The following is an 8,211-nucleotide window of genomic DNA, read 5'->3' on the forward strand; positions in this document are numbered from 1 at the left end:
TGGCTGTCCCAAAATACAATCCATCAAGGTCAGTAAACATGGCGGGTAAAAACAAGTTAAGCTGTAGACACACACGAAAAATCACCGATATATGGGTCGTTGTGAATATTTTTGGATCGATTTATGTTTTGCATAATTACATATTTGGATTCCAGGTAATAGATAATAATAAAATAGCCGTTTACTGATAATTTGAGCCGAAATCCGTGCGGCAGTGATCCACTGTCGTATCTGCGCCATTATAGAGATCATAAGGAGTTGTAGCCCTCCCCCCCCCCCCAAAAAAAAAAAAAAATCGGAGAAGGCTACATTATTGCAGCTATGATTACCCTTGTACGTACATTCCGTAACTCCGTAATCTGTTACGTAGCACTTTGATTTGAGGACAACAGTAACAATAAAAAGAGCACCATATTACAGTGTACATGTTAACCAACTATTGTTTACGACAAACATAAGATATGTCAATTCTAAATCTCCCTTCGACGACTCATTTTGATAACTTAAGTTTATTGTTCTTTTTGTACACGCAAACTAATAATGAGCTTGTAGAAGGAAAAAAATCGCAAGAAAAGGAAGAACGTGAAATTTGAAGAAAATTTTGGTACGCATTTGAAGTTTGTTTACAGTAGTGATTTTTTTTGAATTATTATACTAGCAGCGACTCAATTTTGCATAAAATTTAAACACACAATCAATGGAGATTTTCAAGCTTTTTGGAAAGGCGAGAGAATGGATAATTTAAGGACGACTGCCTTGAATCAGATTGACGTTAATATTATCAATTATCAAAAGATTATTGATATACACTTTTTATGCCCCCGGATCGAAAGATCGGGGGTATATTGTTTTTGTCCTGTCTGTCTGTCTGTCTGTCTGTTTGTTTGTTTGTTTCTTTGATCCCCAACTTTAACCTAGCCCATAACTATTGAGTGGTTGGGGCTATGGCTTTCATAATTCATAGGTGTGTTACTTGTGACATGACCTTTCTTTGGGTACCACCAAATTTGACCTCTTGACCTTGACCTTGCAGTTTGACCTACTTTTATTCTATTTGTTATCAACTTTAACCTTCGCCATAACTTTTAAACAGATCGAGATAGAGACTTCATATTTAAAATGCATACTCCACTAAATAAGCACTATCAACTGACACCAAGGACAATGACCTTTTGGCCTTGACTGTGACCTATATGCTAAAAATAGATTTTTCGAACTTTCGGTATAACTTTTGAACCACAGGAGATAGAGACTTTATATTTGGTATGCCTACTTCACTAATTAAATGCTTTTAAACGACACCGCGGTCAATGACCTTGTGACTTTGACTGTAGCCTTTATGCTAATAATAGCTTTTTCGGACTTTGTTGCCGCCGGAGGCACAGTGTTTCACAAACACATCTTGTTAATGTTTAAAAAGACAGAGGCATAGTCACAAACTTAAAAGTGGGGGCTCAACTCCAGAAATTCTTTGACGAGCAAAAAAAAAAAAAAATTTAAGTTCCCCAAACTCGAAAATTCTATTTCGGGGGGCGGGGGGGGTTAGTGGCCAAATTTTTCACAGGCAAGTTACTTTCAATTCCAATTTTTCTTCCATAATTCTTCGATATAACTATACTAGGGTCAAAAAGTGGGGAAGGGGTGGGTGGGGTCAACTATCCCTTCAATGAACATTTCCTATAGTAAAGGTTATGCTGGGGAAAAATATAGCTGTGATTTTGTTCTTCATTAAAAAGGGGGGGGGCACAGACATACTCTTGCCCCACAGATCTGAAAGTGGGGGGCTAGTGCCCCTGCTGCCCCCCCCCCCCCCCCCCCTGTGTCTACGCCTATGGAAGAGTTTCATACCTTTACTCCCAATTCAAAAATGTTTTACATAATTCGATTTACATTCATGTGTTGATTCTATATGTTAATGATTATTTTACGACATCTGTCGTAAGCGCATGGCGAGTAAACAAAAACGTGTTGTGATGTTAATGACTTTCCTGACTCGCCGGTAAGGGTGACTTTGTTCATTAGAAGCTTCGTTTTTCATTGAAAAATGAAATTCAGCAAGTACAAACATCGTCATAAACTACGATCCCCTGTCTCTCATTATCGATGCAATATTCTAAAGCGGATTCTGGACCGTGGCCTGAGCTGAGAGAATAAGTTCAAGTTGATGTTTCTGATGGAGATGATTAATATTTGTAAGGAAAGATCTTTTTCTGATAATGTCTGTTACGTTGCCTTTTCGTCCTAAAGATGAACTAAGCGTTTTTTTTTCATTCTCTGTACTTAAAACTTGATCCTGCATTTCGTGATGAACTAAGCGTGCATGATGCTAAATGAACATAAAAGTGTTTGTAAATGACTGATTGAAGGAGAAAACAAGAGCCCGGAATGCCAGGACCTTACAGCTGCCAAACCTTGAAATGTCTGATGTGATATCAACACTACTCAGCATTTCATTTGGAACAGGTAACAAAATTTAGATTTTTTGTTTTAGGCTAAATGTTTCATTTATTCATTATAATGTTTTATTATTGTTGTTTAATATATATTTTTTAAAGCATCTTTAGGTCTATGTAAAAATGTCAAAGGTTTTGGATGCAATTGCATTAGGTTGTAAATGTTAAGCAAAATACCTTATTAGAGTAGCCGAGTTAATTTAAAAGCATGCAGATGTACTTAATTCTCAAAGAATATTCAACCAAGCTAAAATATAAAGCCATGTAGATAAACATGCCTATTTACCTGCTTAGAGATGAATCAAATAAAGTGCCAGCAATGTTGAAACAGGCTGATCATTTTATTTTTAAATATATATATTTTGTGCTAGCTTTATTCAATCATTGATAAAATTTTCCTATATAGCAAAGAAATTAAACTAGCAAACTTCTTTTCAAGATTGAACATGTGTGTTGTTGGTAATTCCCCTGTGTTACAATGTACGAACATGTAATCATTAGAATCAAGTATGCTTTCTTACATGTCTCATATATTTGAACCCTTGAATCATATGTTTTAATGCCTAAGTTGTTGAATCATTAGTTGTGTATCGATCATAATTGTATCCTCCAAAAAAGATAATAATAACTTGCCTTCATCTTTTACAGTACATGCACTCGCAGCTTTAAAAAAATAACAACTCAAAACTGAATCACACTGATCATGCTATCTTATACAAATATAAGATGCTTGTACACGTATGTAGATCACAATACTCATATAAAGAGTCACGGGATCTGTGCATTTGTTTAGATCTAGGTCATATCCTTTAGAGAATCCCCTTATGTAACTGTGGATGCCAAATGGTGACTGAAACCAAACTAACTTCACATTGCTTTACATTAATGCTTAGTTTTAGAATTTCAAAAGTTAAAAATCTTATATGAATGTGTCCATTTACTTTCTGTTGAAGATTAACACTCCATGCTAGTTTTTAATTAAGATTTTAATGATATTGTACAATTTTTCAAATTTAATCTAGTAGCTAAGTTTGCACAATCTGAGAAAGAATTTAGTTTAAATAAAACTTTCACAAGCACAGTGATGTCACATAAAATATATACTATAAGGATTAGCAAAAGTCCAACTAAAGTCATTCAAAGAACCTAAACTATTGCATCATGTTCATTGTCAACATCGTAATACAGAAAGATCATGAAAATTGAAAAATAGACTTATTTATTCTAGATTACACTTACTGCATTTAGTTCAAAAGTGAAGAAATTATCCAAGACTGACATAAATACAATTCCAACTGACAACTATTAGTTAAAAATCCTTTAAATAGAGCAAAAAGACACATTGACTTAGCTCATGACCATGAATCCCTCCAATCTAATATTCAAATAAAGAAAATTATCATTGAGCATGCTCAGTAAAAAGCCGTGAGATATAAATAAATAGTTCGAAGCAAAACCCGCCTGAGTTAAAAACCGTCTCCCTTGGACACGGATTCCGTGCCTCCTCACGGGTTTCTGTGAGTGAGGATTCCTCACTTTCATACCCGGAAGCCGTGTCCGTGTCTTTGACATGCAGAACCCGTGCGGCTTTTTAAAAACCTGTGCGGATTCCGTGTCTTAGCCGTGCCCAAGCCGTGTCTATTCCGCCTCGTACTTTCGTACGGGATAAGCCACTGGGAAATTTTGTACAAACTTTTCATATGTAACAATATTGCAAGTTCATAGTATTGCTCTACATGTAAACAGCATGGACATCATTTACTTGATATACAGATGTGATGAAATAATTAGGTACTCTAGTTAGTGTACGGTTAGTTTTACCCCACATGTATATATGTTTTTTCTCATTAAAAAAAAAACTAGTTAAAAACATCAAAACTTGTATATAAGGTAACAGCTAATAGCTATTTAAAACGACTTAGTGAAATCATTATACACAAACATATTTAAGTAAAATATGAAAATTAATTTCATCAATACATGTATTTGATACCGAATGGTACTGTTTGATACTTTTTGATAGATTTTTTCCTGAAATGTGAAATACTTTATTAATAAAGTATTTTACCTGTGTGTGAAATTCTTATACCTTTACAATTTTAGTAGCCTAGGCTTAGAGTAAAATAACGCAGGTGCATTATTGTCAAGTTTTGGTTGAAAGTTTAATACCCATAACATGCAGTTTTGTAAAAAGACACATGAATTCCAAATTGGAAAATTTTGTAAAAACACTACCAGATTACAAATTGAAAGATATTTTTAGCTCATCTGAGCTGAAGTAGAAAGGGAGGGGGGGGGGGTTAAGGTGGGACACAATAGGTGATAATTTTTTTTACCAAGAAATATTAAAAAAAACCTTTTTTTTCTCAAGAACAGAAAAGTCATGTTTAGTCATATTAATTTGGAGGCATCATAAGGTAGTAAAAGTTGTACTGGTTCAAATGAAGGCCCCCAGGGGATGGGCTGGACCATAAGATGTGAGGGGTTGTCAAATTAATAAATAAAAAAAAAATCATCTGCTCAATGACAGCAAAGCCAGTTGTAATATTGATATGGAAGCATCATCAGGTTGTTTAAAATTCAAGCCCCCCCCCCTCCCCCCAATGTAAACTCACAATATTGAAGTGATTTTTGCTTTTTATTTCTCTAGCCAGTGTGCTAAGGTGAGCAATGTGGCCCATGAGCCTTTTGTTTTTCTGTACTATTTTCGTGATGAATGCATCAGTATTTGAATATTTGATCATAAAGTAGAGCATGCATGTAACGGAAAATCAAAAACACCTATCTTGATACAGTCCCTTATACTTAAACTTTTACTATCTATGCTTATTTCTAATTTGACAAACACTGTATCGTGTACAAGTATTTGAGTTAATTACGGGTATGCTAAGAATCATTAACTTTTGAAATAATTAGGCTTTCAGATATTGATTTGTTTCACAGTGTCCCATGGGACGTGGGTCATAAAAATTGTTCTTTGAGACAATCCCTAGAGTATTATTTGCATATATTTCGCATAAATCCTACTTTATCACCATCCCTAGAGTTTTAAACAACTTTAAATTATTTTATTTATTGTAAAAGTAAATTGAAGAATATGGAAATAAAACAACACAATTTATTTTGCCGAGGTATTTTCAATGACCCCCCCCCCCCCCCCACAAAAAAAAATGCCATTCACCAGAGTTTGACACACACCCTTAAAAAATCTAGGCCGATGACCTATTTATTTTTTGGCATTATTTGCTACTAAATTATCTTGTTAACATTTTATCTTAATATGAATAAAAATTCTATTGTAGAATTTTTTTAATTATCACTTTAATTCCACAAACTCGCTATATCCCATTACTTCCTATAGTAATAATCGATTTCCGTTGCCTACTTTTGAAACGCTCCCTAACAAAAATCTATATCGATGACCATATACATGTATTTTTTTATCGATTCTAGCTCATAAAAAGTCACTTTACCTCATATTAATGTTAGAGTAAAATTTCTATTGTAGAAATGAATTAGGTCCGTAGTCGTTAACATATAAAAACTCTAGAAAAATATATAAAGTCAAAAGATGTATTTTATTATAAATAAATATTTATTAGTTTAAAAAATATGTGTATTGCAGAAATGTGCTACTATATGTAACAAGGGAGACAACTTTAACCACTGTAAACAAAGCTCTTTTTAATTTAAACAAGCATATTAAAATTAATAATTCAATTTGTAAACATTCCAGGATTTACATTTCACTATTTATTGAAGATGTAAGATTAGAAAATTTAATATATATACATGATTTATGTTTAAATGTAGTGTTAACTTCTCCTTTACAAGATGTTTGAAACAATAGAGGAAATAATCTATGGAGAGTAGTTTTATTGCAACATAAAATATCTTATTATCTAAAAGTTAAACTTTTGTTGTTTGACTTTGTTAAAAGATTTTTTTCTCCTTTGGTCAATATTGATTCTATTAGTGCAATCTACTTCACTGGTAAAAATACAAGTAATATAGATTAGAACAATTTTAAAAAATGTTTGATTGCCCTCTCTCGACCGACTGACTGAAATGGGCCGTCTCAAAACTCTTTGTTTTACATTCCAGGACATGAAATTTTTTATATCTCTTATCTCATCAACAAATATGTTAAATTTTCTTGGACAAGGATTTTACAAATAAATTTACCCTGAGTCTTGAGAAGCATTATTTGTTTATTAAATTGCTTATTTGCAGTAAACAAGCATTATTTTAAGGTGGCCTTATTCTTGACCTGTGTACACGTGTGTGCATTAAGAATTGAAAAGAAAATTTTTTACGAGGTTTTTTTTCTCTGAGAAAAGGTATTTTTCTAATAATTTCATGAATTTCAATAATGAGAAGTTAAGTACTTAATTCACATATTGAATAAGATTTCTTAATATCTGACGCTATAAGCATTCTGCCCGCCTTGTCCCCCATCTTCTTTACTAACCGAGATATTTTTTGTTGTCGATGATTTATTTAGCAACTTTCCGTATGAAGTAAATTAAAAAAAATGTTTGTGTTTTTTTTTTTTATTATTTAACTGCATAATTATATTTATTTACATGTAATGTTATATTGTATCGTGCCTATAACTGCAATACAAACATTTACCAATGAAAAAATCCAAGCCCTGACAAATCAAAAACTCTAGCGTTGATTTTAAATCGATCTTTAACAAACTCGAAACTATGTTGTTCTTAACAAATTAACCAATTCTTTTATTCTTAATTAACATTTATAGCTGCGGATTAGTTTTTCTTTTTTCAGATACTTACTGTATTAATTTTTTTTAAAGAAAACATTAATTAAATTTTTTTATTACATTTATTTTAACCTTTGAAGTGAATCCTCGACCACAATCCCTGTTGCATTTACATGCAGTACATAAAATCTAAGTTTCCTAGATAGGAAAAACTGCATTGGAATCCGTTTATATCCATATATTGAAGAAGAGGCGGAGTGCCACACCGTGAACATCCTTTTTCGTAATAAATATAATAAATCATAAATGAATTTGTAAAAAAAATTCTTTGTTTTTAGATTGGCATTATTAAAAAAAATATAAGAGTTTTTTTAATTTAATTTTAATAATCGTGTAGTACTAAGGCATTCACAGTTTTCACAGTTGTGATGGCGGATGCGTCACGTGACTAGTAATGGCTTCGCTCAGCTATTGTGACGTAATTGCAGGAAAAAGTTGTGTATATATTCCTATGTAAAACTTTGATCGGCCATGTTGGCCCCACCCTAGGCCCAGGGGTCCTGATTTGAACAAACTTGAATCTACACTACCTGAGAATAATTCCACATGAGTTTCATCTTTTCTGACCCTATGTTTCTTGAGTAGAAAAAATTTAAATATTGTTCCTATATATTCCTATGTAAAACTTTGATCGGCCATTTTGGCCTCACCCTACCACCAGGGGTCATGATTCAAACAAACTTGAATCTACACTACCTGAGGATGATTCCACATGAGTTTCATCTTTCCTGGCCCTATGGTTCTGGGGAAGACTTTTACTGGATAAGAAGATTTTTTTTGAAATGCCATTAATTTTTCTCTATTTCATAATTATCTCCCCTTGGGAAAGGATGTGGCCCTTCATTTGAACAAACTTGAATCCCCTTCACCCAAGAATACTTTATGGCAAGTTAAGTTGAAATTGACCAAGTGGATCTTGAGAAGAAGATTAAAATGTAAAAAGTTATCGACGACGACGACAACAACAACGAC

This window comes from Saccostrea cucullata, unplaced genomic scaffold (assembly GCF_032062105.1).
Source record: "Saccostrea cucullata isolate Sc308-1 unplaced genomic scaffold, CSIRO_AGI_Scuc_v1 ctg2295, whole genome shotgun sequence".
NCBI classification, from domain to species: domain Eukaryota; kingdom Metazoa; phylum Mollusca; class Bivalvia; order Ostreida; family Ostreidae; genus Saccostrea; species Saccostrea cuccullata.